Source organism: Panulirus ornatus, chromosome 12 (assembly GCF_036320965.1).
Source record: "Panulirus ornatus isolate Po-2019 chromosome 12, ASM3632096v1, whole genome shotgun sequence".
NCBI classification, from domain to species: Eukaryota; Metazoa; Arthropoda; class Malacostraca; order Decapoda; family Palinuridae; genus Panulirus; species Panulirus ornatus.
In genome coordinates this window covers 4,127,128-4,133,954 of record NC_092235.1, presented here as the reverse complement: position 1 = coordinate 4,133,954, position 6,827 = coordinate 4,127,128, and the positions used below count along the sequence as shown (strand labels likewise).

The 6,827-nt window shown below is 38.8% G+C and overlaps 1 non-coding gene across 1 annotated transcript; it reads left to right on the top strand.

The window, feature by feature from the left end:
• Positions 1-3,971: 3,971 nt before the first annotated feature.
• TRNAV-UAC (transfer RNA valine (anticodon UAC)) lies at positions 3,972-4,043 on the top strand. Its single transcript has one exon. It is a non-coding gene; the product is annotated as a tRNA-Val (tRNA).
• Positions 4,044-6,827: the final 2,784 nt, after the last annotated feature.

Sequence of the window (6,827 nt, the reverse complement as noted above, 5' to 3'; positions counted from 1 at the left end):
AATGATCTTTTAAATGATCCCTTAAAAGCAGTTAATTCTCATTTCAATAAAGAAATGAAGTTGTTGTTGAAAGGTAACATTTCTCTCATCAAAAGTTTGTCATCTTTGTCCCATTCATTGCCATATATGTATGGACTTATCAAAACACATAAACAGAATTTTCCAGCAAGACCTATAGTGAGTTCAGTAGGCTCCATCACATATGAATTGTCAAAATGGTTAGTTTCTTCATTAAGCCCTTTAGTGGGTAAGGTATCAAATTCTAATATCATGAACAATGTAGATTTAGTCAACAAGCTAAACAATATCAATGTTAATTTTGATTTTAAACTAGTTAGCTTTGATGTTTCCTCACTTTTCACTAAAGTTCCAGTTGATGACCTTTTAGAATATTTATTTGATGTCTTGGATGATATTCATTTACCTGCTTCAAAGTCTAATTTCATTGAACTGATAAAATTGTGTATAAAAGACTGTGTATTTCAATTTAATGGAGATTATTATGCTCAAAAATTTGGTATGGCAATGGGTAACCCTCTTTCACCTGTACTAAGTAATCTTTACATGGAATGTTTTGAAACAAAATTACTAAAGGATATCTTACCTTCTAATGCAATTTGGTTTAGGTATGTAGATGATGTTCTTTGTGTTTGACGAACAAATGAAAATTTACAAATATTTCTCCCCTTACTTAACAATTTAGTACCTTCCATCAAATTTACTGTAGAAAAATGAAAATAATGGTATGTTACCATTTCTAGATTCCATGATCCATAGACAAGGAAACAAGTTTAAGTTTAGCATATACAGGAAACCCACCAATGTATGCTCATATATCCATTATTACTCATCTCAACATGATCAGTACACCTGCACCCTGAGCCACCGACTCTCGCTCCACTTACAAGAAGGTGGAATCATGTGTGAGCTTATAAACACTGGTGGTATTTATGGCGGCCACCAACCAGGAAGTAATGTTCACCAGGTATTGCTCTGCTCTACACTGATCCAACAACTACAAGGATAATGTTGTTATAACCTTCTTGATCATGCTGGTTATAGAAGTATTATAGATACATGTTGGTGACACAAGGATAATGTTGTTATAACCTTCTTGATCATGCTGGTTATAGAAGCATTATAGATACATGTTGGTGACACAAGGATAATGTTGTTATAACCTTCTTGATCATGCCGGTTATAGAAGTATTATAGATACATGTTGGTGACACAAGGATAATGTTGTTATAACCTTCTTGATCGTGGTGGTTATAGAAGCATTATAGATACATGTTGGTGACACATCATAATGATGGTCTCGTCTGTTGTCCACATAACGACAGTACTTTACTACAGTACATACAGTAATATCAGTCGTAACAACACTATGTATGTAGTCGTGATTACCGTAACATGTGAGTGGCAAGATTGGATGACGTAACGTAACAATATCAGACTTCATCATTCTCAATAGTCTAGGTGGATCATGTAATATTTGGCGTTGCTTCATGTTTTATCAGATGATCAAATGATGGTTGGTCTAATGACCTTCACAAGTCACTGGTCATTAAATCCCCCACAGCAACCAACCACTCAACTGCTCCACCTCAGGATAAGAGCTGCTCAAGTTCTGTAGTGAGGGACACTCCAAGTGGCATGTGAAACTACCAGTCTTAGTTATAAACTACCGCCCGGCTGGCCGGTGGGTGGCTGTGGCCAACATGAACCCAGGGGCTACACACACACACACACACACACACACACACACCGCCCACTGACCTGACCACCGGCCGGTGGGTGGCTGTGGCCAACATGAACCCAGGGGCTACACACACACACACACACACACACACACACACACACCGCCCACTGACCTGACCACCGGCCGGTGGGTGGCTGTGGCCAACATGAACCCAGGGGCTACACACACACACACACACACACACACACACACACACCGCCCACTGACCTGACCACCGGCCGGTGGGTGGCTGTGGCCAACATGAACCCAGGGGCTACACACACACACACACACACACACACACACACACACACACACACCGCCCACTGACCTGACCACCGGCCGGTGGGTGGCTGTGGCCAACATGAACCCAGGGGCTACACACACACACACACACACACACACCGCCCACTGACCTGACCACCGGCCGGTGGGTGGCTGTGGCCAACATGAACCCAGGGGCTACACACACACACACACACACACACACAGAGCGGCGCCAGGCTGGAGGCGGGGCATCGTGACGTCACAGGCAAGTCCCTCCCCCCGCCAGATCCAAACATGTGTTGTGTCTGGTGATGGCGGTTCAAGATTTCCCACATTTATATTGATCTTTACATTATCATCCACTCCCAAAGTCACCTGGCATTCTTGTGTTTCAACAACAGACGTGATATATGCAACACCAGGCAAACATTGTACCATTATCTGATAGGTTAATTGGTGCACAATCAAGAACCAGTGAATTTCATCGCCGCCATAAGTAAGTAAGGAAGGTGACTTTAATGATGATAAATACGACCTGGTATGGCTGTGTCTACACACTACCGCCATCTGGTCAACATTGTACATACCAACATTTAAACTGTGACATTCAACCACAAGGTTTAAAGTCGCTCATGAAAACGCGAACTTAAAATCTATCCATTTAAATCTACCATTCATCAATAAACATTTAAACACCGTCATTTGAACGTAAACCTTCCAGCTGCGTTATTTTACCAGAGTCCTTTAAGATACGTCATATAAACACAAAACTTAAATGTACGTTAAGCTTGTGCAAACCATCATTGAATATCAAGCTTTTAAATTAGAATTGTAATGAAATTGCGAACTTTTAACTCTGTCAAATTACAGCTATTGTACAAAATGATTCACTTAATTGACAAATTTTAATGTCAGTTAATTTAACGATATCCTTTGTGGTTCATCTCTGAAACACAAACCTTTAAACTTTGTCTCTAGAACTGAACACAACCATTAAGTTTCATAACTGGAATGGAAATTTGGATAATCTATCAAAATTCGTCATATAACGCGAACTTTTAAATCCTTCCATTCAGTTGGGCCGTTACTTGCCTGGCTGCCATTCATAATATGTCCTTTTATATTGTATGTTGACTACGCTCTCATTCATTCGTCATTTGGATCGTCTCACTGATATTCCATTCATAAACTTCATTCCTGCAGCTTATTTTTGACCGCCATGTTGCTTCCTCAAGGTTTATAATTCTTTGTGTATTTAATAATAGAAGATTCAATGATATTTCTCGTGGTACTGGAATTAGAGTTAATAATGCCATCTCAGTTATTAACTCTAACTCAAGTACCACGAGAAATATCATTGAATCTTCTATTACTGAATACACAAAGAATTATAATCTTAATATTAGTGATGGTCTATACAAATTGGATAACTTTAATGTTGATAAAATGTGTAAACAATTCACCTTCTTGTCCACATAATAAGTTTATGATACGCTTGTTGTCTGTCTTGGACAATCACATGTTTACCATATGGCGTCCTAGCTACGTCTCTTCGTTGTATATCAACTGACTGTTATATTTCTCTCTTGTGTCTCCCCTGATGATGTGAGTTTTACACGAAAGTGCACTTGGGAATTTATCGTGTTTATTTTCCCCGTGGACTCATAAGAATATACTTGATCACGTGCAAAATTGCGATCCTTTTCAATATATATATATATACATATATATATATATATATATATATATATATATATATATATATATATATATATATATATATATATATATATTTTTTTTTTTTTATACTTTGTCGCTGTCTTCAGTATGTTTACTTTCGATAATGAGGAACAGAAGAAGGAGCCAAGCAAGTAAATTTCGTCAATGACATCACTCTTTTCTAAACGCTGCCTCGCAAAGATTTTCATTAATTCATATTGAAGAAACAGACGAATTTTCTATTGTCTGGTTAGCTCAGTGGTAGAGCGTGAGTCTTACACACTCAAGGTCGTGGGTTCGAGACCCACACCAGACATAATTTTTGTCTTTTTCTTTTTTCATTTTGTCCGCATCACATGTGTGCAACATTCAGTATGTTCGTCCAACGTTATAGTGAAGATCTTCACAATATATTGGGTTTTTCGACCTTATCTGAAAGGGTCAGGTCCACCAAGACGTCCTTGAAATCTTCCAGAAGTTTCTGGCGATCCTCCTCCAACTGCTGGGCACATCAGAGTTAACATGGGCCGGACATCGGTTGTGGAACGACTTAATCTGCTTCCGGTAGTTAGCAGGGAGGATAATGAGGGCTCTGACCTCATACCAGGTCAGCTTAGTTCCAGTCTATTGCTTAGTTCCAGTCTATTGCAACGACAATAAAAAAGTACAACTCATTTCTTCGTGGAAAATTGAGAGGAAAACACGACAGCAACATGGAGATTTACTGTGGTTATTTTGCCGGCTAGTCGGCAACGGTCGGTCAAACACTATTTTGCCGTGGTAATCTCAGTGCTTCATATAATACTATGTCACAAAATATGTTCTTGGGGGCGTAGCTCAGTGGTAGAGCACTCGCTTGGCATGCGAGAGGACCCGGGTTCAAACCCCGGCGCTTCCATTTTTGTTATTTGGGAAATTCATTGTTTTCAGTCTTATATATATATATATATATATATATATATATATATATATATATATATATATATATATACATATATCGTCCGATCAGGGAAGTTAAGCAACGTTGGGTCTGGTTAGTACTTGGATGGGTGACCGTCTGGGAACACCAGATGCTGTTATCCCTGGGGATAGGGAAGAAAGTATACTTGCCTCGTATTCCCTGCGTGTCGTACAAGGCGACTAAAATGGGAGGGAGCAGAAGGCCGGAAATCCTTTACTCTCATTTTCAATTTTTCAAAAGACGGAACAGAGAAGACATAAAGATATTGTAAAGATGTAACTAATATAAGATATAAGAATGAATGGAAGATACGGATGTAGCTGAAACAAGGAGTAATGAAGATTAAGGTGCAATGAAAATTATTCTGTAGTGAAGATAAATGTATATGTTAAAATTTTGTATTGAACATCAAGAAGTAATGATAATGATAAGAGTGTAGTGACGATGAGGGTTTAGTTAGGGAGTGGTGACAATTGCCTTTACAATGATACTAAGGAGGTAACACAATGAGGAACACAAACTTTCCAAAGCTACGTTCAAGTCAGACTTTGAACTAAGTTCGGTAAACAGAAGGATGATGTTAAGATGAAAGTGTAGTGAAGAAGAGTATAGTGATGATAAGGATATTGTCAAGATAGGTTGTAGTGAAGATACGAATGTAGTGAAGATACGAATTTAGTAGAGATAAGGGTTATTGAAGAGTAAAGTTCATTCAAAATGATTATGTAGTGAAGATAAGAACTACTTTTAGTGAACATCAGGGAGTACAATGATGATGGTATGGTAGAAATAACGGTGTAGTGAAGAAGAGGGTATAGTGAAGATATAATTAAGTGAAAATAAGCTAGTAGTGAAGATACACGTTAGTGAATATGAGGTAGTAATGAACTTAACCTTATTGATCTGATCCCCCAAATCCTCCAAACTACGTTCAAGGGCGGATCCAAAGCCAACCGAAAAGGCTATTTCTCTGTGTATTGTTAGTGGTGGTGGTGGTGTGTAGGTGTGTGTAATCATCTATTTGCACTGTATTAGGAGGGAGTTTTACACTCGTGGGGCCCCGTGTAAGTACGTTGTTTGTGTGAGCGGGTAAAATCTAAAGCCTTTCTTGAAACCAGCTAAGTCAAGATAAGGTCATATGAAGATGAGGTTGTAGTGAAGATTATAATAAGCCTTGCATAGTGAAGATAAAGGTATTACGGAGAGGAGATGTAGTGAAGAAGAATATATTGAACACAAAAGGAATCAAGCTAAGTGCAGGGTCGGCCTACTAGCTTGAACTTACATTTCAGATCAAAGGCATTCGAGTACATAGTATTCGAATAGTTATATCCGTATCAGGGGCGATCATAGCCTAGCGGTAGCTCTCCCGCCCGTTGCACAGGGGTCCCGGGTTCGATCCTGGCTGTTGGAGGTTTGTATGTTTCATGAGAGTGCTCGTTCATATGCACTTAGTTCGTATATATATATATATATATATATATCTTTTTTTTCTTTCATACTATTCGCCATTTCCCGCATTAGCGAGGTAGCGTTGAGAACAGAGGACTGGGCCCTTGAGGGAATATCCTCACCTGGGCCCCTTCTCTGTTCCCTCTTTTGGAAAAAAAAAAAAAAAAGTGAGAGGGGAGGATTTCCAGCCCCCCGCTCCCTCCCCTTTTACTCGCCTTCTACGACACGCAGGGAATACGTGGGAAGTATTCTTTCTCCCCTATCCCCAGGGATATATATACACACTTACACACACACACACACACACACATATATATATATATATATATATATATATATATATATATATATATATATATATATATATATATATATATATATATATATATTCCTATGAGTCCACGGAGAAAATGAAGCACGACAAGTTCCCAAGTGGACTTTCGTGTAATAATAGCAAGCAAGTATGAAAGATAAAGTATGAAAGACAAAGACAGTGGACAAGTGTTATGTATTCTGTGTCCCTGATAACCATTTGATCTGACTCATTCAGATAAGGTCGAAAACGCCAGTAGTGAAGATGTACTAAGGATAATAGAACGGTGTACGTACGTACGTAGTGTGAGTATCTTGACTGATAGAAAGTATTGAAAGCGGCAGGAAGTAGTGAGATATTGTATTGTGCTTCGT